The sequence below is a fragment of the Haliaeetus albicilla genome, chromosome 5 (genome assembly GCF_947461875.1).
Source record: "Haliaeetus albicilla chromosome 5, bHalAlb1.1, whole genome shotgun sequence".
Taxonomy (NCBI): Eukaryota; Metazoa; Chordata; class Aves; order Accipitriformes; family Accipitridae; genus Haliaeetus; species Haliaeetus albicilla.
The window spans coordinates 50,291,358-50,305,040 of NC_091487.1; the positions used below are offsets into that span (position 1 = coordinate 50,291,358).

Consider the following 13,683-nt stretch of genomic DNA (forward strand, 5'->3'; position numbering starts at 1 on the left):
ATTTTCTTTGAAGTATGTTATGTACACAGTGAAGACACAATCCCTGCTTTTCAGGGCTCAGAGTTTATGGAACAAGTATCTACAGAGTATGTTAAATATTTTAGATCATTACTGCACCTTGGATTACAGTCAAGTACTTAAACAGCAATCTAAAATAAATGATACCATGTAATAACTGCAGCTGCAGAGGAACAGAATCTAAATTTTAATCTTTTTGTTGAAAAATCAAAAGACAACAAAAAAAAAATCAAAAGACAACAAAGTGGGCTGAGTTTTCAAGACACCAGAAACAAAGGACATGTACAACAAAGCAAGTGGATCTGCTTTACCCATATGGTTACTTTAGAAACATAAAGGCATTGTACTTATAATGTATAGGATCAATTAGCTGCTTTGCATTCCAACCACCTATTTTACATCTCCAGCGGTGGTAAGGGCAGGCACAAACTGAATATATGAATGTTGAGAGCCTGTTTGCATGTTACCGTGAGCTTTGGGTCTTCTGGGGTTGGGTTTTTTTTCATCCTATTTAATGTGTACTACTACCAGGGCTCCAGGGTCCTGTTCTAAGCCAGTGTGCCTTATATATACAGTTATGGCTGACCCTAAGATTGCCCTATGATCTCTATCTGTCTATTTTGCAAAGGTCTCAGGTTCATCCTTGGTATCTGTACCGAACTCCCAGATAAGATACCATCCCTGCCATAGCTCATTTTCAGATATGACCTGTTCTGCAGTGTGTTAGGATCTCTTCTGGCCGTGTAGATCCACATATAGCTATCACACACTTCCTTGTTTCCATCCCTTTGTTTTAGTGCCTAAAAACCAGAGAGCAGCCTCAAAAGAAACAACTCACCTGCAGGCTAATTCCCAGCAGGGATCCACTTCACAACAAAAAGCTCAACTTTGGACCACTTCGCTATGACCTGCAAGTTAACATTCAGATGACAGCCTATGCAGCTTGGCCTGACTGATGGTAACCTAAAGACTCACCACTAATATCATTGCAAACATACCCCATAAAAATTTGTTTCCAAACTCCTTGAAAGCTTTGAAGAAACTTCATATGAAGAAGCACTATGATCACGCTCAATATTTGTTGTATAACATACTGAGTGTTTGATGCATTTCACATTTAGTCCATCATATGTACCCTTGGGCCACAGTAACAAAATGTGTTTACTGAATCACGTTGTGAGTGTGAAGTTCAAGGAATCATTTTTATAAGAAAATTTTCTAAATGATCTCCAAAACTCTTTGTATCCAGGATTCTGGTTTGGGGCTAATCTTTTTCCCTTCTACACCTCTCTGAACTGCACATTCCTATGCTTCTATATTTCTGGTGTACACAGCTGTGGCTCATATGCATAAATCCACCTATGCATGTGCAAAACCGGCTCTTGGTGAGCTTTCAGAGACTACATTGAGCCTTGTTGTGGGCTTTTGGAAAGGAAGAGTTGGGTTTATTCTTTTGTTTTCTTTGAACCTTGTATATTAAATGTATACATGAAGGTAAACTGAAAGACCAGAAAAAGGAAGATGAATAGAAAAGGAGCATTTAACATTTACCTACATTACAGATAGGATCATGGTAAACAAAATCAAATAAAGCTTGATTGGAATCTTATATTATTGAAGATCTGATTTTCATGATGCACTACAAGGTAACTTTTGTAAGAGATACGTGGTGGTTGTTTTAACATGTTCATATAGAGGCTTCAAAATCTTGCATATATATTTTAACTAAAGAGAAGCTTGGGTAGAAAAGTTAGGATCTAGATCTGTATCTGAGCTATCCCTCTGCTCCAGGGTTTGGGTTTGGTTCTTATCTCTCTTTTAACGATGTAATTTAAAGACAAAACCATAGTTCAGTTTCCTTTTTGAGAGAGAACAAAGTTCACTTTATGAATGAAAAAAAAAAAGAAGAAAATTTACTTGATAACATGCAAAGTCCCATAGGTTGTTTTTTCTCTGACCCCTTTTTTTCACAATCAACAATCTTCATATGAACTGACTTCAATTTTCAAGGTATTCATTAGTATAATGAAAATAAAAGGGAGAATTTTAAAAGAGGTTTTGTTTGTTTGTTTTTCTAAATCAGAAGCAAACAGAAGGCCAACTGTGAACAGAGAGTCCTCAAGGCATAGATGTGTCTGACAGTGCTAAATGCCAAAGGTTGGTACTTCTGCAAATTTTACCCATAGATATGTTACCTTAGCAGAGAAAACAGTGAACTGGAACCTGCCACATAATGAGGATCCAGTGTTTGGGATCCATGCTTCCTTGCCACATCACAGACTAGATGTGCCTCTTCTTGTCATGCCACTAATTTTTGAATATGAAAAAAAGAATATAATAACTTATTTTACTGTCAAAAAGCTCATTCTCCTCTTGCAGAAGATCTGTGCACAGATCTGTTTATTATTGGTGGAACTGCTAGTCATAAAGCTAAGACAAAAGCGAGTCAATCAAAGGTCTTATTTCTTGTGATAAATGTTCATGTCATTTTTTGCATTAACATATCCTTAGAATGTTTGGAATAAGTAGATATTTGCTGAAAAGTGGCAAAAAAGCAGGCTTTTTTATTTTTTTATTTTTCGGAGTTGGTGCTGCAAAACATGGCTTTGACTGGCTTATGGCACTCCTTTCATTACTGTCTGTGCCACCTCAGCAAGTTCATGATAATTTGGGTCAGCCATTTTTCCTGAATATTTAGAAGCCATCTGCCATAGATTCATCAGTCTAGCCTCAGGGATACAGAATCTTGGAAAACACAATAATGGGAAAAACTGCCTTTGCTCTTTATTCTTCTTTCAGCACTTAATACCACACCTCATGGAACAATTCCACACCTCCTTTCATGCCCTTCCTATCACTCTAGTACATCCTTCCTCTAACTAGGAGCCAGCTCATCTCCCTAATCTCCTTTTGCTAAACACCTTTCTTTTGCTTACAATACATGAAATATACAAATGGTCAAAAAGCACTCTAGATGCCCCTGTAGCTTGACAAGCCACATGCCTGTAATTGAGCAAGAACCTCATCAGCTAACAAAATATTATCATCATGTCCTAACACCTCCTTTTCCCTTGGCTCTGGTTCCCCAACCACTTCTCCCTACCTTCCACGACAGCTTCTCTTTGCATTGCATTAAAAGCTAACAGCATATTGAGGGAACTGCTTTCCATACTGCTAATGTAGCCTGTGTGACTGTTCAGTTATTAGTGAATAATGACAATAATAACAGTAATAATTGTGTTTGTGTTCGTGTTTGGCTCTCATTAGGTGCTGAAGAGTTTCTGACATAACAGCCACTCTATAGAGACTCTGACATACACTGCTGCAGCAGTCAGTATTTCATGGAGAAGTTTATTTTAACCACTATCATTGCGCTTCTCTTTTGTTATGGGACTAGTCTGGTTTTCAACAGTAACCACCACTAATTTGCCTACTTCCAAAATAAAAAGATTCTTTTTTCTCTTTTCCTTTTTGTAAACTCTGTTTCATACATTTTGTTTTTATAAGGGGCAACTGCTTGGAAACAGCCAGCTTCGTCTTTGGGGCTGGTTTCTGAGTGAGAACTAAACAGAATAAGGAACATGGGATGGAGAAAAAAACCAGGAAAGCATCTTGAGGAACATGCAGATTTTCCCATTGGGACTACTATTTATTTTTCGCATGAATTGATTCATTCAATCAACAAACTAATTGTGTTTCTTCATTAAATACAATGAGGAGGACAGCATAAATTAGCTAGCACAGGGAAGCTGGATGTTGAGCGTAAAGCGGTTTAGGCTAAACTAGGTAGCTTGCTGGAGGACTAACCTGGTCAGTAGCAGTGTTTATACCTTATTACAACCCACTGCCTGACTTACCACAATCTGATCAGACTCTCTTTCTGGTATGATAGCAAAAGGATATTTCAAGGAGGAGACATAGCAGAGGCAGTGCAGGGCTCACAGTGGGAAGGATCATTCTGTGCAGCCGACAGGGAACGTTTACATGGCTGGACTATTAACTCCTCTGCCCGGGTGAGCCACATTCCCTAGTGCCAGGCTGGACCTCACTGATCCCACCTGTGTGATAGCTCCAGCCAAGATGCCTGCTCCACCTGCATCCCTCTCTAGTCTACCGAGTACCCCAAGGTGAGCAACTGTTTGCAAAGGAAAGTGTCCCCAAGTGGGCGGCCATCACTGAAATAGTTCAATGGAGCTCACTGACCCTGTTTCAGAAACCTGCTGTCAGACCATTACTTTGACTGTCTGAATGACATGTTTGCGTGTGTTTAGTAAACATTTATCTGGAGCTCAGCTCTATCCATGCGGTTTCTTCATATTGTAATTGTTGCGTAAAGAATAAGAGATTTCAAGACCTGCCATCGCACTCCACTGACTGCACAAGAGCTGTCTGCTTCCCCCCTGGGTGTAGCAGCAGGCTCACCCACCCCATGCACCCAGGACTTCGAGGAAGCCCTGAGCCTCCAAAAGCCACATGGCACTGGGACAGCAGCTGATGTATATGCTGGGGCTCACTTATGCTCCCTGCCTTCATTAAAAGCAACCAGAAAATAGGGGGAATGAAGTTTCCTTGCTCTGCAGCCACCTTCTATAGGTAAGGCAAGAACCTGTGGGAAACAACATCTCCCCACTTTTGTAAAAGCCGAGAACAGCTTCCTCCTCTCTCCTGCCTGTGGTTAGAGGATTAACACTTCCATGGCATCGCTCCTTCTCACCTGGCACAGTGAGAGCTGCCCATCCTATTTCCATTGATTTCTCCAGTGGCTGCGTTAAACAATACAATGGAGTATTTATGTGTCAGGTTAGGAGCAGGTTATTAAGTAAAACCCACCGTAAATAGAGCCGTTAATTCAGTTGCTGGCATGGCTCTCTGTTATCTTCTCAATACCTCCCAGAGGGTATTAGTCTTACCCTTTCGTTTGAGTTGGCAGCAGTGTTATTTTTTTGCACCTGCTGCTCTACTCTGATAACAACACAGGTCAGCTTTGATTTGTTGGAATATAAACAAAAGAGCAAAGCCAGGCATCTGCCTCAACAGCCTGGGCCGGTTTGACGACAGAGCTTTTCCCATTGGGTTTTGTACAAATGTACTCTTTCGATTCTTACATGAACTCTCTCCCACTTCATAAACAGTCCTTTGCTACAGAATAGCCTGGTGTCAGAGGAGAGCTCAATACTGTACTTTTCCATCAACTGAAACCTCAACAGGTCAAAGTAACACACTGTTCTAAGACTTAAGTCAGGAGAGATGTCATACAAAATACATAAAGAAAAATTAGCTGAGACACAGCGGTTCAAAAATTAGCAGGAAAAAGCAATACATGAAGTATAAGCAGTAAAGGAACTTTCTTGAGAGGTAAAGAAAACCTGAAGCATTGGGAGGGTTTGTTTTCCCATCTGAACCTACAGACACTCCAACCCTTAATCTACTATTTAAAAAAAAAAAAAGAAAAAGTAAAAAAAATTAAGTCCATGAGAAGTAGGTACTCAGCTGGGAACTGGGCTACTTTTAAGTTCTGAAAATTAAACCTGCAGGGCTCATCTAGTATAAAATCATGTATGGTGATGGAAGAACTCCTGAAACACTGACAACCATAGAGTGGAAAAGGAAGAGTCCACACAGACAAGGGAGGCAGTAAATAGAACAAAGCACAGAAATGAAGGAAGAAACTAGCATTACGTCCTTATTACAAATAGGAAAACTGAGAGACAGTGCTGAAATTATTTGCTTAAGTCATATAAGAAGTCAATGGACAAGTCAGTCCAACACATATCTTCCAGCTCAAGCTCCATTGCTATCCATTGCATCACATCTCCAGCAAAATTTTCAACATGCAGTTGAATTAGGATGATCATGGTTTTTTTGAGGGCAAAGGGAAGGTATTAAATAAGGGAAAGAATCTTCTGTAAAAAAGAGACCTGTTCAGACTGAAACCAAAATTTTTCTATGCATCATGGCTATTATGTGCCTAGTAGAGATTTGAATGTTAAGTTAGCCAAACAATTAAATGTACACTTGAAGTATTAAATAAAAAAAGCTGCCCTTGACCTACGTATGATCCTGAAAATGAGCTAGAAATTCCTAAGTAGAGCTGGCTGAAATTCAAAATTTCTGTTCTGTGGAACTGTGGTTAATGCAAGGCTTTTTTTTTTTTATTCCTTTTTTTTTTTTTTTAATCACAATGAAAGAAAGGAATTTTAAAAAGCAAGTTCTGTAGCAGCAGAGAGGGAGGGTCCCCATCCCAGCCAACCGACATGTAAAACCCTATGTTCAAGTTGTCCAAGTAAGAAAAGTGCAACTCAGCCTGTTATGTAGAATTGTTTATAAAAGACAGAAAATGTCAAATACCAAACTAAGTTATTACTGCAAACAGGCAGTAATGTCACCACAGAGCAGCTGTGCTGGAAGCAATAAGCTTGCCTAACATGGCTGTTGTGCACATGGTCACCAGGGAACCCTCTGCAGAGCCTCGCCACGGTAATCCTGAAATGCAGCCTCTGCAGACAACCAGATTTGACTGTCTCAAATGTTACCTAGGATGTGAAGTCTGCAGTCCTGTTCCTCCTCTTTCACTGATTGCTGCTATTCCTTATCTTCCTCCTTATTTCTTTTATTTCTCTTTTTTTAAATTTTTGTTTCATTTTTTTCATCTCTCTCTCATTTTTTGCCTTCTGCTTAGTTAGACTGGCTGACCAGGCCAGGAACCTTCTTTCAAACACCACCATAAGCCTGTAACAGTAAAAAAGACAAAAACATCATCTTCAATTACCTATCTGTGGCACAAGAGTGCCAGGTTGTACAGCAACTATGGAGTTTGTGGCTGGTCTCTAGGATGGAGGCTGGAGGAGTCAGAAACTGGGAAAAAGGCTCACTTCCCTCAGTTCTTTTTGCTCCCCTGTACAGGTATGCATCTCACTTAGTCCTCAAGGTAACTGGAACAGGTTCCACCAACAAAACCAATAAAAATGTTTCCGGACTATTTCAAACAAATATTTTCTTCAAAAGAAGATTTATTACCATGTGAATTATACCGACTTTAACATTGTTCTAGGAAGGAAGTGTTAGCAGAGATCCTTATAACAGCTATTTTCAGGTGCTGGGGAGTTTTTTCTCTTTTCTTTTTACCCTTAATGATTAAATCTTTGTAACATTTTTAATATTGAAGATGTGTCATAGCATAAGGCAAGCTGATACCTTGATTTTAAACGACCCAAAGCCCTGTTAGCTTGTCACACGAATAGTAGCACTACGTTAACACCTTTGAGTCTGTGCATCCCTCCATTATGTCAATGCTAGCGTAGAAGAGCCTGGCTGGTGCTAGAGCTGCAGGACTGCTGCTCATAGTCTGGGGTTTGGGGAAGGGCAGCCCTGGGTACACTAGCTCTCAGGCTGTGCACTTGTTCCTGCAAGAAAAACTACTGTGGCACAGGGCAAAACCAGCAGGCATGGAAGTTGCAGGCAGCTCAGTCCAGGGGTCTTGGCATCAGCAGCCCCTCACTTTCTGCAGGACAATGCTAGTCACTCATTTATACCTACTGACAAAATACACATATATACCAAATACAAATAGCTTTGCATTTTGAATGATTAAATGAAGGAGCAAACAAAATTGATTGAAATTGGGGCAAATATTTGAATTCTCTATCTTAAAAAGTAAGGCAAGAAAGCCTGTGCAGGAGATAAGGGATGTGCATGTGCATGTACTTAGTGCAGTATGGTTTTGTGAGTGTATGCATATTGGGAGTGGCTACAGGCAGACTAAGAAAAATTTACTGGATTGACTACAATTTGACTGTCATCCAAAAACATTTAATCATTTGAGATTTTAAAGAAGGAAGAGAAGTTTCTACCTGTTCTTACAAAGCATTACCTCCCTCCATTAGGGAGGGTATGGATATCTACAAGTCACTAAATGAAGGAAAAATTATATCTATTTCATTTTCTACATCTCGCTTTTGGTAAGTCTGTAAGGATACCTCACTAATCTAATCACCTGTTAATTCATTCTTCTAAAACTTTTTCATCTTCCTCTGTCAGGGCAGCTGCCTGGCAATATCACAAGTAAAGTCTGCTTTATGTGAGTAGTGTGTTAGATCCCACTGCAAAAGATATGAGAACAGCGCCCTTGAATGTGTCAGAATTTGACTCCCTGATAAAGCCCCTCCATAGCCATGCCAATCTATGAGACAATTGCTTAACCAAGCATACTTTGAAAGTGTATCATCAAGATGCAAGATTCTAAACTGTTGTGTAATAATAATTATATGTTTCAGTAAAAATCATTAAGAAAGTTTGGGGGTAATCATTATATAATGGACTTAGTCTGATTCCTGACCATAGCATCTTGAGCAGTTTTACATGGGTTCGTTAATTATATAGCTATATAAATTAGTTACCTGCTCACTGCTAGATGAAAGAAAACCCAGAGCGGTTTTAAAAAACTAAAACAATTCTTCTGGTGATGGCACTAGTAATTTGGACAATTTGCACATAGTTGCGTAATCCTCACAGACTTGTAGGGGCTCAGGAGACTATTCTGGCTACATCTTATTGTGAGCTGAGGAAATACCTCAAGTGTTTATGTCTGTATCCTTTCTCCATAATAGGCAGGAACTTTTCTTTTATTCTACGTGTTTGCAGATCCTTTAAGCACAATTACTTTCTTTTCTCCACTGCAAAGTAATTCTCTTGTATTGCCCTATCTTATTGGTTTATAACCAGTGATCATCCAGCCCCAGCTAGCTGTTTTCTCTACCAGTTCTCATACTCCTTCCTGTGGAACACATTTCACGAGATCAGCAGAGGAATAAGAAGTAACGATTACCACGTGCAACGTCAGCTTTTGGAAAGGGAGCCTTTGAGGGCTCTTCCTCAGAGGGAGACATGCAAAATGCCAAATACCAGTTGATTGCTCCACTGGCTACATGACTCCATGTTTACTCATTCTCACCCATCCATAGACCAACAAACAACAAATGTCCCAAGTATTTTAGGCATTCAGTGAGGGATTTGGTGCAAGCTGCATGCCCAGTAGAGCTCAAAGCAGCTCTCATACTAAGACAGACTCCTGATGACTTCCACAGAAACCAAATTAATCTTACTTTTCCATATACCAGCTGTGTGAACAAACCCTTCTTTGCTTACCCTTTCTATCATCAGTGTTACTTATGAATTTCACCCTTACCAAATTTGCAATGCACCCTTTTTTTTAAAACTTACTGAAACAAATCCTTGGTTAATCAGGGGCCAAAATACATGTAAGCTGCAGAGTGTGCTGAAGGCAGGGACAGGGAGAAAGAGAAGCAGACATTTGTGGTTAGAGATCTTGAAGCGCCCTTGAGGCTGGTGAGCGGCTGAAGCCAGCACGCTTTGCTAAAGATGGTGTTGGACTTCACTGGTGCCCACAAGGCACTTATTATTAGGAAGAAAACTCCATGAGTTTATGCTTGAAAGTTCAATAGTAACTAAGCTGTGAGGCTGGGCAGAGACTTCACAAAACATCACGAACTATGTAAGCTACAAAAATCCTTAGCATTTCTGTTCATTTCCTCATGTACAGCAAAGCCTTTATATTTGGTTCTACCACATCCTAATACTGTGTGTCATTAGCAATGACAAGTGACAATTAAGTTTGTGACCCTTTTCTTTTTATGTGCTGCTTGCCACAGGAACACCTAGTCCTCAACAAGAATACCTACTTTACAACTGTAGGAAGGCTGATGAGAAAGAGAGCACTGCAAGACCACAGAAAATCCTATAAAGGGTGGTCACATTACTATTAGAATAAGAAGGGGTCATTGGTCTCTATCCGTAGCTTGGTCTCAGCACACTGACCAATTTTTAAGCCAGACAGGTCTGTCCTGTAGCACCCACTTTCCAACCTGTCTGTCCATACAGTAGGTCATTGTTCAAGTTCACAAAGATGATATTCATTATATTGCAGAAAGAGCTTGGACACTTGTGTGGGAATTGAATCTAGGCAAGTAAACAGCAATAGAAAGCACATAACTGTAGACTCCACAGAATAGATCCAGGTTACACTGCAGTCAGTGGAAAGTTTGCCTGGGAGAAGACTGAACGGTTTGGTTCATAAGTTAGACATGTTTATAAAGAGTGTGTAAGGGGTGAACAAGGGAGGGAAGGTAAGCGCCGGTTCTGGAAAGATGTCATGGCTCATGGGCAGTTCTCTAAGTTCACTGAGGCAATAAAATCATTAATCCTCTTCTGTGAGAATTGTACATAAATATTCGCTTCTTCAGCAGGTATAGAATTTCATCCTTGCAGGGTTTTTTTGTGTGAATTGCTGTGGGACAGGCAACAGGCTAACACGTCAGTCCTAGCTGGACACAGACGTGCCTACAGAAATCCTCCTTTTTCCTCTCTATTCTCTCTTCATCTGTGTCTCTGGATGGTTTTTCTTTTAAATTTGATCTCTCTCCATTGCAATTTGTTACCTTGCACCTCCCAGACAGAACAAGTACTGATGTTAACAATAAAATTCATTGGGAATGAAAAAAAATTAAGGCAGTTCAGTGGGAGCCAAACGACTTAATTCTGTCTTTGTCCAACTGTCCTATTGTTTGTTTCCACCACTGCTGAAAACTCACGACACGCCGAGAATATCTGAAGTAATATGAAATTACTATGGCAATACCACAGCGTGTTCTCTCAGGTGACAAGAGGGTAATAATATCCCATATTAAACAGACCACGTCCTATTACCTGATCTCACCATGACTAGGGTAATACGTATTGTTGTCATCCTATAAATTGCTGTGAAGGGCTACCTAATTTGTGCTGGGGCAAACAAAGCATTATTCTGGTCTGATATGAGATCCTTTACTACTATGTCTTGGGAAAAATATACTTTTTTACCACTCTTAGAAGCTTTACAAATGACATTAGGACTAGAAAAAAAAAAAGAAAAAAAAATGCAAGCAAACAACATCAACTCTACTAATTGTAACACCATCTCTGCATGTAGGACCAATGCTCAAAGGCGAGAAGGGGGTCTGGAGGATGATGACTCTAAGAAAGCCTTTGGCACACTTTATAAACCACTGACCCTGAACTCCCAGTATATTGACTCATATTACCTTTGTGCTTGGCACTGCTGTTCCTGCAGCCTGTGTCTGGTCCTAAAATCCCAATTTCACAGCAGACGTTGAAAAATTAGTGGGGACCATTGAAGTGATTAAAGGATGGAAAAGCTTACAGTGGAACAGGCTGAGGTGCTAGAGGTTTTTGCTGTGGTGTGTTTTAACATGAGAGGGAATAGCCTGTGGAGCTTGGACTACTGCAGTTATCAAAGACTAGGCTAAGGAAGGACTTGTCCCCGGCTACCTACACAAGGAACAGAAATTTGCCACTCAGGAGAACTTCACACTAACCATCGAAAGACAACAAAATCAGGTGGCTGAATTTTGAAGCTGACCATGTCAGACTGAAAATGAGATAAAATATTTTTAGAGGAATGGTATTTAATTGCTGGGGCACTTAAAAAAGTTAAAAGTTCTGGTGAATTTCCCGTCATTGGACTTCTGGACTTTTTTTTTTTTTAAATTGGAAGTTTTCTAGAAGATAAGCTCTGCTTCAAGTCAGCTAATTAAACTCTGAAAAATTCTGGGAAGTCTAATGTTGTTATCGCAACAGTCACTTCTAGTTTTGAAAACTGTAAGGGCCAGGAATTAAACTGTCATTAATTGTGATATTTGTTGGTGAAACACATTAATCATGTTGTTTTTCTAGTTTTAATTGCAACTGTTTTCTTTGGTTTCTGCATTTGCATTAAATATAAAACTGCTCTATTTTCCAGCTCTGGTATTTTCTACAGTGCAAAATAGATGTCAGAAAACTGGCTTAAATTGCTACCCGCAAATTTGCTATCAAAACAAAACTTAAAGAAGTGCATTTTTTTATTCCGCTAAAGTTTTCACAAATTACAGGAAATACTGGTGCAAGAGAGGTATATGTAACACAGTCCTATGTAATACAAGTACAAATAAAATCACTAAATGAAACTTTTACCTCAAGGTTCATTTCTGTCATTATGAACTGGTTTCATTGTCTAAAGAACAGGAAAAAAAGGGTAGATGGATGTACTTTAGAAGCAAAGGTGACGTATGGTATTTTTAGATTAAGTAATCCAGAAGCACATTACTGAAAAAATTCAATATCTTTATAACCATATACACAAGAGTATGTGCCTAAAATGTCTCATATAGTGAAATGCAAACATTTATCACTAAGGCCATTATACATATTTTATAAAATCAACATAGATTTTGAGCAACTTTTTCTTTACATTCACTTCTAACTTCACTTAAACAGCTGTGTCTGTACCTTAAGGGGCCAATTCTGGTTCTATTCAAATAAAATTACCACTGGAAAAGAAACAAATTAAACAAGCAAAGACACTGCAGGCCTCTACTCACACTGTATTTACCTGCCCAGTGCTTGAGCTGGGTTCTGTGTGGTGCTTTAGCTTAAAAGGGACTAAGATCAGCAGAACACCCCTCACCACAGGAATTGCCAAGAAATTGCCAAGAAATTGCCTTGAGGGTAAAACCGAGCCAAATTATAAATAAACTTTAGGATTTTTTGTTATCAGCACGATCACCATCAACATCTTCATCACTAAAAGCAACAGAAACACTGTCAATTGTAAAGTGTCTCCCAGTTCTGCGACACCAGGACTCTCAACGGTATTGAGAAGGTCCACTTTCTCGCCCCTTGCCTTACTGAACAGATGACCACTCTGTGGACAAAAGCAGCAGATTTAGGACCCAGAATATTATTAGATACATCATAACAAAAAGGATCCTCAGGAAACTTTAAGTAATCCTGATGAAGCCACTAGCTCAATTCAAAGTCAATGACATTCTGGGTAAGAAAAGGCAGCAGATCTGGCCCCAAATAAACATAAACACAACAGAAATATTTAAGCAGAAGTAAGATACAAGTTCAAAATAGGAAAACAGAAGTCTTTATTGTAACATTAAAAAGCCTTTTCATAAGGTGAGCTTAGCTGCTGTTCCAAAGTGGGAAGGGAAGGGCTCGGTAAGGTGGCCATGAGTCCAGTAGACACTTCTCTTTTTTTTTTTATTTTCACTGATGTTAATTTGAAGGAAGTATATTTAAAAAAAAAAAAAAATTAAAAAAAATTACCCCAAACACCTTACCTCATTTAGCTGCAGATTCTGGAGTAGAAATCCTTAACTGACGCAATGAGAAAACTGTCTACAGAACAGTAGGTTGGGTAAACACAGGTACTAGGTTATGTCTCCTAAAGACTCCCAGGAGTGAAGATAAATGGATGTGATATTAATTTTAAAACATTTTACTGAACACTCAGGCAGCCAATAGGGAAATTCCTTAGGTCACTTCCTGTTCATTTGATTGGGTCTGCAACGACAACAACCAAGATGAGGTTGGGATTATTTGCATAAGGCCAGCTCAGTCCTCAGTATTCAAAGAGAACAGGTCTAACCGGGTTACACGCGTGGCTCCAGAACAAAAGAAAAACCTGGTAATGGATGAGGGATTGATTTCTTTGTAGTTGTTTTTTTAAGACCAACCCTTTTTTGCAATGGGGGTTATTTCAGGTAGATAGGGAGATTATAATTAGAATGAGGAGAAGTGAAAAGCAGGAATGTCCTAAATTAA

At 39.4% G+C, this 13,683-nt stretch overlaps 1 protein-coding gene across 2 annotated transcripts in view; it reads right to left on the reverse strand.

Annotated features, from left to right (window-relative positions):
• EHF (ETS homologous factor) overlaps positions 1-13,436 on the reverse strand; it is a 35,172-nt gene extending 21,736 nt beyond the window's left edge. Inside the window, exons 1-2 of one of the 2 annotated variants that reach the window (XM_069784716.1) lie at positions 13,200-13,328; positions 857-926 (exon numbers count right to left, since the gene is read on the reverse strand). The gene's annotated coding sequence lies outside the window, so the exon portion shown is untranslated. Of the gene's footprint in view, positions 1-856; positions 927-13,199 lie in introns of both variants that reach the window. The other variant, XM_069784715.1, reaches the window with a different exon arrangement.
• Positions 13,437-13,683: the final 247 nt, after the last annotated feature.